The sequence below is a fragment of the Gossypium hirsutum genome, chromosome D02 (genome assembly GCF_007990345.1).
Source record: "Gossypium hirsutum isolate 1008001.06 chromosome D02, Gossypium_hirsutum_v2.1, whole genome shotgun sequence".
Taxonomy (NCBI): Eukaryota; Viridiplantae; Streptophyta; class Magnoliopsida; order Malvales; family Malvaceae; genus Gossypium; species Gossypium hirsutum.
The window spans coordinates 16,023,782-16,034,626 of record NC_053438.1 but is presented as its reverse complement, the minus strand read 5'-3'; the positions used below and the strand labels follow the sequence as shown (position 1 = coordinate 16,034,626).

At 35.5% G+C, this 10,845-nt stretch overlaps 1 long non-coding RNA gene across 10 annotated transcripts; it reads right to left on the bottom strand.

Annotated features, from left to right (window-relative positions):
- Positions 1-267: 267 nt before the first annotated feature.
- Positions 268-10,523, bottom strand: LOC107910347 (uncharacterized). 10 transcript variants are annotated; one of them, XR_005910233.1, is made up of 7 exons: positions 10,043-10,523; positions 9,364-9,950; positions 8,830-8,947; positions 6,610-6,738; positions 1,598-6,047; positions 1,433-1,500; positions 268-431 (listed from the first exon to the last, which is right to left on the bottom strand). It is a non-coding gene; the product is annotated as an uncharacterized lncRNA (long non-coding RNA). The 10 variants fall into 10 exon arrangements; XR_005910234.1 differs by lacking the exon at positions 268-431 and adding an exon at positions 438-1,324; XR_005910236.1 differs by lacking the exon at positions 268-431 and adding an exon at positions 438-1,324 and having other exon boundaries at positions 2,272-6,047; positions 10,043-10,521.
- Between the last annotated feature and the right edge of the window lie 322 nt (positions 10,524-10,845).

The following is a 10,845-nucleotide window of genomic DNA, read 5'->3' as shown; positions in this document are numbered from 1 at the left end:
TTTGAAACCAATTATTCCGTGTCAAAATTTCTTGAATAATTTGTTACGAAAAGAGAGTCCAGGTTTTATAAAACACGTTATTTTTAATATATTCATTAAGGAAAACGTCGATAGTCTACTCCTACAGTAAAACTTATCTTGCAGCAAAAGTTTGAAGTCATTATATTTGAAATCTGAGCTTGTGTTTTTAGAAAAATATTTGTTTGTGTAAAACTATTATTTTCATAAATCGTTTTGATAACAGTCGCGGAATAATAATCTAAACCATTTTAAAACCCCGAAATTTAAAACCAACAGTCCAGAGAGTCCAGAAATTACAAAACTCTCAAAATAATCCATAATTTAAATAAAACTGTTAATTAAACTAGTCCGCGAACTAGTGGTCACCGTTGAAACTCCATCTCACCGACCTGCCTATGTTTGAGGATTACCTGAATAGAACATACAAACAGATGTGAGTTTTCATCGACTCAGTGTGTAACTTAACATAGACACACATACACATAAACTCAGATTTCTGATGTAGTAGATCAAATAGAGACACAAGTCCTTTACAAAATCGGATAATATCAGAATCGGATTATCAAAAACATACAAATATGCAAAGTCCTAGTAGCATCCTCTACACACAATCTCCGACCAGCCCAACACAACATATGGGGTATAAAACACCCACCTATCCCTACACACCACATAGTGTCTTTATGACACTTATCAACATAGTTTGCATCCAAGCTGCCAATATATCGGAGAAATGTCGCATCACAGAACACTTCCTCCACATATGCAAATCCTGCCCCATATATTGATACAGAATACAGATATACAAATATAACAGAATTATCATGTCTCGCATACTCATATACAGATATCATACATGTTATTACAAAATAGTCAAATCATACATATCCATTTCTTAATACCCAAATCGAACTATCTGAATAGAAAATCTCATGCTTTAGGGTTTGTCTTGCCTTTATCGACCCTACAGAAGGACCAAAGTCGACAGAAACGACGTGTGTGACCGTAGGGAAAATTTTAGAATTTTGGGCCTACAAGCTCACATGGCTTGCCCGTGTGGGCCTACACGTCTGTGTGAACCACACACCCAAATTGGCCTTCCCCGTGTGGCATGCTCGTGTGGGCCCATACGCCCATATGGCCCACACGCCCAAATTGGCCTAGCCCGTGTGACCCACATAGGCACACGCCCATGTGGCGTCGATAGGCCACTTTTTTAGCTTTTGCTAAATATCATTTTCTCGTGTTTTCGTTCACACTTGGTTCAATTTTTATGCTATAGTAATCTCGAGTCCTCCGAAACCTAAGAAACAACATCCCAATGACAAATTAGCAACCAATTTACAAACTTAACTAAGAATTTGATTCCGATAAAAACCTTTCAAAATCGAATTACGCGCAATTCACTTACCACCAACAAGTTAAAACACACAACACCCAAACCGATGAAAGGAGCACCAGCCACTTCTTGCCTTTCAACTAAACGAGAAGTAATGAACACAATCAACGGATTCTGTTACACATAACTAAAAATCCCCTAGAACGCAAAACAGGAAAGAACTACTCAATAGTTTACCTGTTCAGAACGAATCGAAGAACCCCCCAAAAAGTACAATGACGACAACACGAATGGCGTTCAGAATTGAAGAGGGATGCAACAATAAATTTTTGCAAAAAAAAAGGGGGAGAAAATCGTCAGGAAAAAAACAAAATTTGGAAAAGAAGAAAAGAAATGTCCAAAAGTGGAGATGGATTTTAGAGAAAAGAAAATTAAAAATAAAAATAATTTTTAAAAAAAATAACCACTAAATTCCCCAACTCCCCACTAACCCACTAACCAACAGTATCCCACTAAAACCGACATCAAATTCTCATCCAGCCACCACAGAGTTTCAACTCCACTGAACCTCTATCAGACATCCAAAGCAAAAATTATCATTCTCATTCACACAGGGACTCAAACACAAGACCTTAAAGCAAGCTAACACCTTACCCCTTGAACCAGCAGGTTCATTCTAATACAATTTGACTAGCAATAGATTATAAGCCAAATTGCCAAGGATAAGGCTAGGATAAAATAAAACAAAATTTTCAAAAGTGAGACTTTAACCCAAGACCTTAAACACACATCCAGAACACTTAGCCACTAAAGCAGATACTCATTTATGACAGAATTTACAAGAACAAAATTAAATAAATCAGGGCATAACAACTCTGCCCCCTAAAAGAAATTTTAACCTCAAAATTTACCTGCTCCGAACAGATAAGGATACTGCCAATTCATCAAGTCCTCACGTTCCCATGTGGCAAAATGTGGCTTCCTCAATGCCATGATTCTGCCACAGAACCTTAACTAACAGAATAGACTTCCTTCTTACAACCTTTACATCTCAATCCAAAATCTGAACCAACTCCTCCTCAAATAACAAATCCAATCTATCCTCGATCTCCTCAACCAAAACAATATGAGATGGATCAGACCGGTATCACCTCAACATAGAGACATGAAATGTCATAAATACGGTCTAACTCCGGAGGTAGCTCTAACGAATAAGTGATCGATCCCACATGCTTCAAAATTTGATACGGCCCAATGAAATTAGGGTTCAACTTGCCTTTACGTCTGAACTGCAGAACCTTCTTCTATGGAGATACCTTAAGAAACACGTAATCCCCCACAGAATACTCGATATCCCTTCTTTTCAGATTCGTATAAGACTTCTGTCTATCTGAAGTTGCCTTAAGACGATCCCGAATTAACTTAACTTTATCCTCAGACTCGAAAACCAACTTAGGACCCAAAACCTATCGTTCACCCAACTCAGTCTAACATAGCGGAGTACGACACTTACGACCATACAGAGCTTCGTAAGATGCCATCTAGATGCTAGACTAAAAACTATTGTTGTAGGTAAACTTAGCTAAAGGTAAAAAATCCTCCCAACTCCCTTGGAAATCAATCACACAACTCTAAAGCATATCCTTCAGCATCTGAATCACCCTCTCAGACTGACCATCGGTTTAAGGATAGAACGTAGTACTGAAATCCAATCTCGAACCTAGAGCTTCATGAAGTTTCTTCCAAAACTGAGAAGTGAAGCGAGGATTTCTTTATGAAATTATCGGAATCAAAACCCTGTGAAGCTCACAATCTCAGAAATGTAGAGCTTGGCCAACTTCTGTAGTGAATAAATGTCTGAACCGGAATAAAATGGGCAGAATTGGTCAACTGATCCACGATGACCTATACAGAATCCTTCTTAGTAGGTATTAAAGGCAACCCACTAATGAAGTCCATCGTTACATGTTCTAATTTCCATAAGGGAATCTTAATGGGTTGAAACAAACCTAAAGGCAACTAGTGCTCAGCCTTAACCTGCTGGCATGTTAAACAATGAGAAACAAAATCTATGACCTCTCGTTTTAAACCCGACCACCAGTACAGTTCACGGAGATCCCGATACATTGTATTTTCACCGGGATATATAGCATAATGGCTACTATGCGTTTCCCTCAAAATTGACTATCTCAAATTAGAGTCGCTCGGTTCACAAACCCGTCTTCGGAAACACAAAACACCATAATTATTGAACCCAAAATCAAACATACTGCCGCTCTAAACCTGACAGAAATACGAAACCAGATAATCATCCCCTAAATGCTTATCTTGAATCTGATCAATCCAAGTCAGCTTAACTTGCAACTCAGCTAACAGACCCCCATCCTCAAACAGACTTAGGTGAGCAAACATCGCCCTTAAATTAGACATTACTCTACGACTGAGAGCATCGGCCACCACATTGGCCTTACCGGGATTGTACTCTATCGTACAGTCATAGTCTTAAAGTAACTCGATCCATCTACGCTGCCTAAGATTCAACTCTTTCTGAGTAAGGAGGTACTTAAGACTCTTGTTTTTGGTGTAGATGATACACCTCTCACCATACAGATAATGCCTCCAAATCTTTAAGGCAAAAACCACTTCAGCCAACTCAAGATCGTACGTTAAATAATTTCCCTTGTGTGACTTAAGCTATCGGGATGCATAAGCCACAACTTTACCATTTTGCATCAATACACGTCCCAAACCGACGTGTGATGCATCACTATAAACCACGAACTCTTTGCTAGATTCAGGCTATATCAAAATAGGAGCCTGAGTTAGAACAGACTTGAGATTCTCAAAGCTCAATTGTTACGCATCAGTCTAGACAAAATGAACATTCTTGCGTAGAAGCTTAATCAGAGGAGCTGCAATCAACGAGAACCCCTTAACAAACCTCCGATAATAACCTGCAAGACCTAGAAAACTACAGATCTTAGATACATTCTTCGGCTACTTCCAATCAAGTACAGCTTCAATCTTTCTAGGATCAACACGGATCCACTCAGCAAAAAACACATGCCCTAGAAATGTTACTTCCTGCAACCAAAACTCACACTCGCTCAACTTAACGTAGATTTGTTTCTTACGCAATATCCAAAGCACTACTCTAAGATGCTCATCATGTTCATTTTCGGTCTTAGAGTACACCAGAATATCGTTGATGAAGACAAAGATGAACTGATCATATAGCTGGAAAACCCAGTTCATCAGATCCATGAATGCAACCGGAGCATTCTTCAAACCAAATGACATGACTAGGAAATTGTAGTCTCTATAAAGTGTCCTAAAAGTCGCCTTATGAATATTAGCTTCATTAACCATAAGCCGTCTTATAAATATTAGCTTCCTTAACACAGGGACTCGAACACAGGACCTCACGGTAAGCTAACACCTTACCCTCAAACCAACAGGCTCATCTCATATGATTTGACTAGTAATAGATTATAAGCCAAACCGCCAAGGATAATGCTAGGATAAAAAAATAGAATTTTCAAAAGTGAAACCTAAACCAAAGACCTCAAACACACATTCAGAACACTTAGCCACTAAAGTAGATACTCATTTATGACAGAATTCACAAGAACAAAATTAAATAAATTAAGACGTTACAATATTAAAATAATAATATTTACTGACTTGTTTGTTGGAATTGTGGTCTCATAACCACTATGTTCGACACCACTGAAAATGGGCTATTACACTCCTACTACAGCTGGTAAAATTTCGCATGAAGACCATCCACTCCTAGAGCCTTCAAAGGAGCCATGCTGAAGAACACTTTTTGAACTTCATCAATTAAGACTTTAACATTAAGAACCACCAAATCATCATTATCCAACGCTGGAAATCTTCCTCGACAGAAAAATTATTCAGTAGGAGGGAATACGTCAATCGTGTATAGATTCTTGTAAAACTCAATAACATGTTTTTTAAGTGTGTCTTCATCATAACACCACCCCATTCCTTAAATCCTAAGGCCTTGTATTCAATTTCATTTTCGTCAAGCTAAAGTACGGCTATGGAAAAATTTTGTATTTCTATCACCATTGGCAAGCCATGTAGTTCTAGAAGTTTGGATCCATAGAAGTTCTTCCTACTCTAGGATGTCCTCAATAGCAGTCTTTAAATCGATCTCACAAGAACGTAGGCTTGGATTATCTCACAATTCAAGAGACCTTTGCACCTTTCACAACTTTGTCATCAACTCTTTCTTCCTTGCAAAAATGTTCCTAAACACCCTTTTATATTAGCAACCACCTTAGTTGACACATTCCAATTACCTCGTACTAAGTCATTAAACTCAAGGTGTGATTGCCAACTTGCTAAACATCAAAAAGGTTTGTCACCAACAAATGAAGCAATCGAATCCGTGGCCACAGTGAGAGGCATGTGGTCCAATTTGAGTTTGTGCAAATAATGTACAAAGTAATTCAGAGCAAAATTAACCCATTGTTCATTACAAATGGCTCTGTCAAGGCGTTGAAAAAGTTCACCCCTATTTCAAGCAAACATTGGCCCATGAAACCCCATATCTTGCAAACTAATATCGTGTAAAAAGGATTGGAAAAGCTTGCAAATTGTGCTTCTATTCTTCGACCCCTCTTTCCTCTCGTACACATTTAGAATGGCATTAAAATCCCTAAAGCATATTCAAGGGTCTGAGATACCATTAGCAAGTTCTTGCAAAGAATCCCATAATTTTTAATTCTTTAAAGTATATTTTTTAAAATTTTTTAAAAAATGAATTGATTGTTTATGTGGCATCACATGACAATCAACATATATGTCACATTAGTAACGGTAACAAAGGTTAATTTTTCATTTATTTTGGGGTGAATTGACAAACAATGCAAGACAATGACTAAAAGAGACGAAAAATTAAATGGAGGGCTAAAATGACTTTTCTTTTAAAGTTAGAAGTCCAAATAAATTATTATACCTAAAATATATTTTTGAATATTAAAAATTAAAATTTTGAATTGATGAAATAAATTAATGGTGTAAATTTTTAAAATATAAATATTAAATTATTTATAAACTCTTTCTAAAATTTTTAAATTTAAAGATATTAAATATTTAAGTATACTCAAACTCATAATTTTATATGATTGCTTGAGAATTAATAATAAAGCTCAAGTATAATTGAATCTATCAAACTGAAAAATAAAATAAAATAAGAAACCAAGTTTTGGGACATTGACCTTAACCCAAAAGGAGAACATCAAGTGGTCAATGTCAATTTGTGGATGTGGAGGACCCAAAGCCAAAGGCGAAGGCGAAGGGCCACACGGAACAACTCTTCCTGTCTGTCTCAATCCTTACGTCTCTCTCTACTCCAACAAACAAACACAGTCAAGGCGGTACACTATCAATCATTTCATTTATTTATTTATAAGTAAATTCCACATAATTTAATTAAAAAGGGATTAAGAACATATTTTTATATAAAAAATTATATTATTATAATAATTTTATATTTCTATATAAAATTAAAATTCACTTATCAAAAGATTTGAATTAAAGATGTTACATATTTTAAATTTTCAACATCACCATTTCAATAAAAATTTTATTTAATTTTTACATGAAATTTTAAAATTTTCATTCATACAGTAAATGTAACATAATCTAATATTATATTAATTTCTTGTATTTTTATTATATTTTATATTATGTGTACATTCTTTTTATTCTTTTACCTTTCAACATGCTAACCCTACATTACTAAGTAGTCATATTCCTTGACTTTTCCCATTAAGAAAAATATCTATGGTTAAACTACTAAAATAAACCTTAAATTAGTTAATTATTAAATAAACCCTTGTATTCTTTTATATCCTAATAACAAAGCAAATCCAAAAAAAAAATTAGGGGTGAAGTTAAATTATAAATTTTTGAGAGGTCAAAATATAATTTTATCATGTATTAATTTATGATTTCATTATTTTCTGAAGTAGCTTAATAGATTCTTTTTAATTTTTTAGAGATCAAATTCTAGAGGATGGAAAGGGTGGATGGGTGGAAGGCAATAATGCTATTATTGATCTTGCAACTAACTTTTTTAAAAATCTTTTCTCTTCCAACCCATTGCAAAGTTGTGAAGGGCTTAGAAACAAAGTCCAACCTTGTATCACAAAGCCTTTAAATGAGGAACTTCGTAAAGAGTTTAGAGAATAAGAGGTGGTGGAAGCTTTAAAGAGCATGACACCTCTCAAAGTGTCCGGAAAGAAGTACAAGCCCCCACGAATTTGGGATAGTTCAAACCTATAAGTCTTTGCAATGTCGTCTACAAAATAAATTTGAAAGTAGTGGTTAATAGATTTTGAAGGGTTCTACACTTATGCATTGAAGAAACGTAATGTGCTTTTGTCCCATGAAGACAAATAACTGATAACATTATGATAGCTTATGAAATTTTACATTCTTTCAAAAAGAAGAAGAGAGGCACAAGCTTTTTTGCCCTAAAATTGGACATGAGTAAAGCCTATGACAGAGTGGAATGAAATTATCTTGAAGATATGATGAAAATGTTAGGCTTTTGCAGCAGTTGGATTGATCTTGTAATGAGGTGTGTAAGAACAGTATCCTATTCGGTGTTACTTAATGGGAATCAATGGACAGAATTCAAACCAACGAGAGGAATAAGGCAAGGAGACCCTCTGAGCCCATATTTATTTATCATATGTGCAGAAGGCCTTTCTAAGCTACTGAATAACGCTAAAAGAGAAGGAAAAATTGAATGGGCTAGAGTGGGCAGAGGAGATCTATCTATCACCCATCTTTTCTTTGCCAACGATAGCATATTATTTGGGGAAGCAATGATGGAAGGTTCAAGAATAATGAAAACAGTAGTTAATGAGTACGAAAGTATTTCAGGTCAGCTAGTGAATTTTGAGAAATCCCTGATTTATTTTAAATAAGAGGAGTTTTTGGGGTTCGAATCTCAAATAACCCAGAAAAATATCTAGGCTTCCCAACGATGGTAGGAGGAGAAAAATAGGCACGTTCGTGGAGTTAAAAGAAAGAGTTATTCAAAAAACGAAGACTTAGAACATGTGTAATTTGTCTTTTAGTGGTAAAGAAGTTTTTATAAAATAAATTTTACAAGCACTTCTCATTTACGCCATGAGTGTTTTAAATTAACAGTGTTGCTTTGCAGAGAATTAGAAAATTTGATAAGTAAATTTTGGTGGCGCAATTTAAAAACTAATAAAGGCATTCATTGGAGTAATTGGTTCGTTATGTGCAGTCCAAAAGTGTTTGAGCATTTGGGGTTTAGGGATTTGGCAATGTTCAATTTTGCCCTGGTTGCTAAACAGGGATAGAGACTATTCGCCCAACCTAATTGTTTGTTTGCGCGCGTAATGAAAGTAAAATATTATCCACATGATCATTTTTCAAATGCAAGGTTAGGAGCTTACCCCTCTTTTACCTGGCACAACATTCGAAATGTGCATAGTTTATTGGAAGAAGGAACAGGCTGGAGGATAGGGAACAGTGAATTAACAAATATCTGGAATGATGCTTGGCTACCTACCCCTGGAGATGGAAGAGTAAAAAGTTAGAGTATAAATATAAACTATTCCAAAGTAGCAGATCTAATTAATAAAGAATCTTTTACATGGAACTCTGATACAGTGGGACTTACTAGAAAGGGAACAAGCTGAGGCAATCCTGTTTATTTCGTTGGTAGGTAGGACTCAATAGGATGTTATGAAATGGCGTGGAGATAAATAGGGCGAGTACACAGTTTAGAGTGGTTTTAAATGGCTAATTAAGAATGACCTACATCTACAGGATTATTATACATACCAAACTAATATAAAAGCTTATTTTACAAAACTGTGGAACATTCCGATTCCCAGTAAAATAAAAATACATTTATGGAGAGTAACCAACAATTATCTCCCCACGCTTAGTAACCTAAAGACTCGAAGACTCAGGAATGATGTTACCTGTCCAATCTGCTCAGTGGAAGAAGAAACTATGGAACACCTTTTTCGAGATTGCGAATTCACAAAAAAGGTTCTGCAAGAGGTTGGAGTTGGAGTTGATGTCTCGCACATAAACACAGAATAAACATGGAAACAATGGTCAATCTCTTTCTTTTGCATCAATAACATTCATTTGTGTGCAGTCATGGCAATTTCAGTTTGGGCAATGTGGTATAATAGAAATAAATACTACCATGAAAGGAAAAAGGGAAGGGTATAAGAGGTTGTGGGTTTTATTAAAGCTTATATTCTAGAGTTAGATAAAATAAAATCCATAACAGAGGTCAACATTAAGTCAAAGGAGGAATTCTGGAGACCCCCAAGGCAGAACAAGTTAAAGCTAATTTTGATGAAGCATTTTTTCAACAGGACATTACAGCGACAATGCGAATCGTTATAAGAAATCATGAAGGTCTTTTGATGGTGGCGTGTACTTACCCATTAGGAAGAACTGGGGATCCGACCACTGCAGAAGCAAAGGCGTGTCTTCAAGTCGTAATATTTGGCAAGAAATGGGTTTTCAAGATCTGATAGTTGAAGGTGATGCTCTAACAGTTATAAAAAAACTCAAATCAGACTCAAAGGACAGATTGGCGATTGGCATAAATGAAATTAAGAGAAAAGACCCATTTTTCTTAACTTATCTTTTCAATTTAATCCTCGGAATACAAATAAAGTAATGCACACCCTTGTAGCTCGAGGGCACAATCTCACTAGCCCATCCTACTAGATAGAAGAGGTACCGACGGAAGTTGAACCTATAGTCTTCAACGATCAAAGATGTTGAATCGGTGAAGATGGGTCATTTCTTTCTGAGTTTGGGGATGATCTGCCAAAAATACTAGTTCTTATTTCTTTGACAAACTCAGATTTTAGGAGAATATTGGTATGGCATTTCAAAGGAAAATACAGTGATTGAAGTAAGCCAGAAAGCTCCGATAATGGTTAAAGATGCAAAGAAGAGGAAATGTACCTTGGAACACGATAGGGTTTATGGTTTTAATTTTAGGTTTTGCTTGTTTTCTTAGGATTTAAGTATGTGACCTTTTGTGTTTTTAGGAGAACTCAAGGCATCGCCTTAGTTATCATTGTTTTTATGACAGCTATTAAGACAGCTGTTGCTTGCAGGTTTTGGTGAGTGTATTGCGTTTCCTCTTTAATGCATATCAAGTTTTCCTTAAAAAAAATTTTAGAGATCAAAATGAAAATTAATCATATATTAATTTATAATTTAAATTTGCATAATAATTTTTTCATTTTGAGAGGCTAAGTCGCGTGGTCGCCACCTCTAAATTCACACTTGCCTAATAAATTCTTTTTATTTTTAGAAGAAATAAGTCTCGAACTTTCGATATACATTTTTTGCACTTATTTCAATGAAACATTAAGATGTGTCAAAAGCTTATTTAAGTATAAATTAGAGGTTAGGAAATTTACATCTTA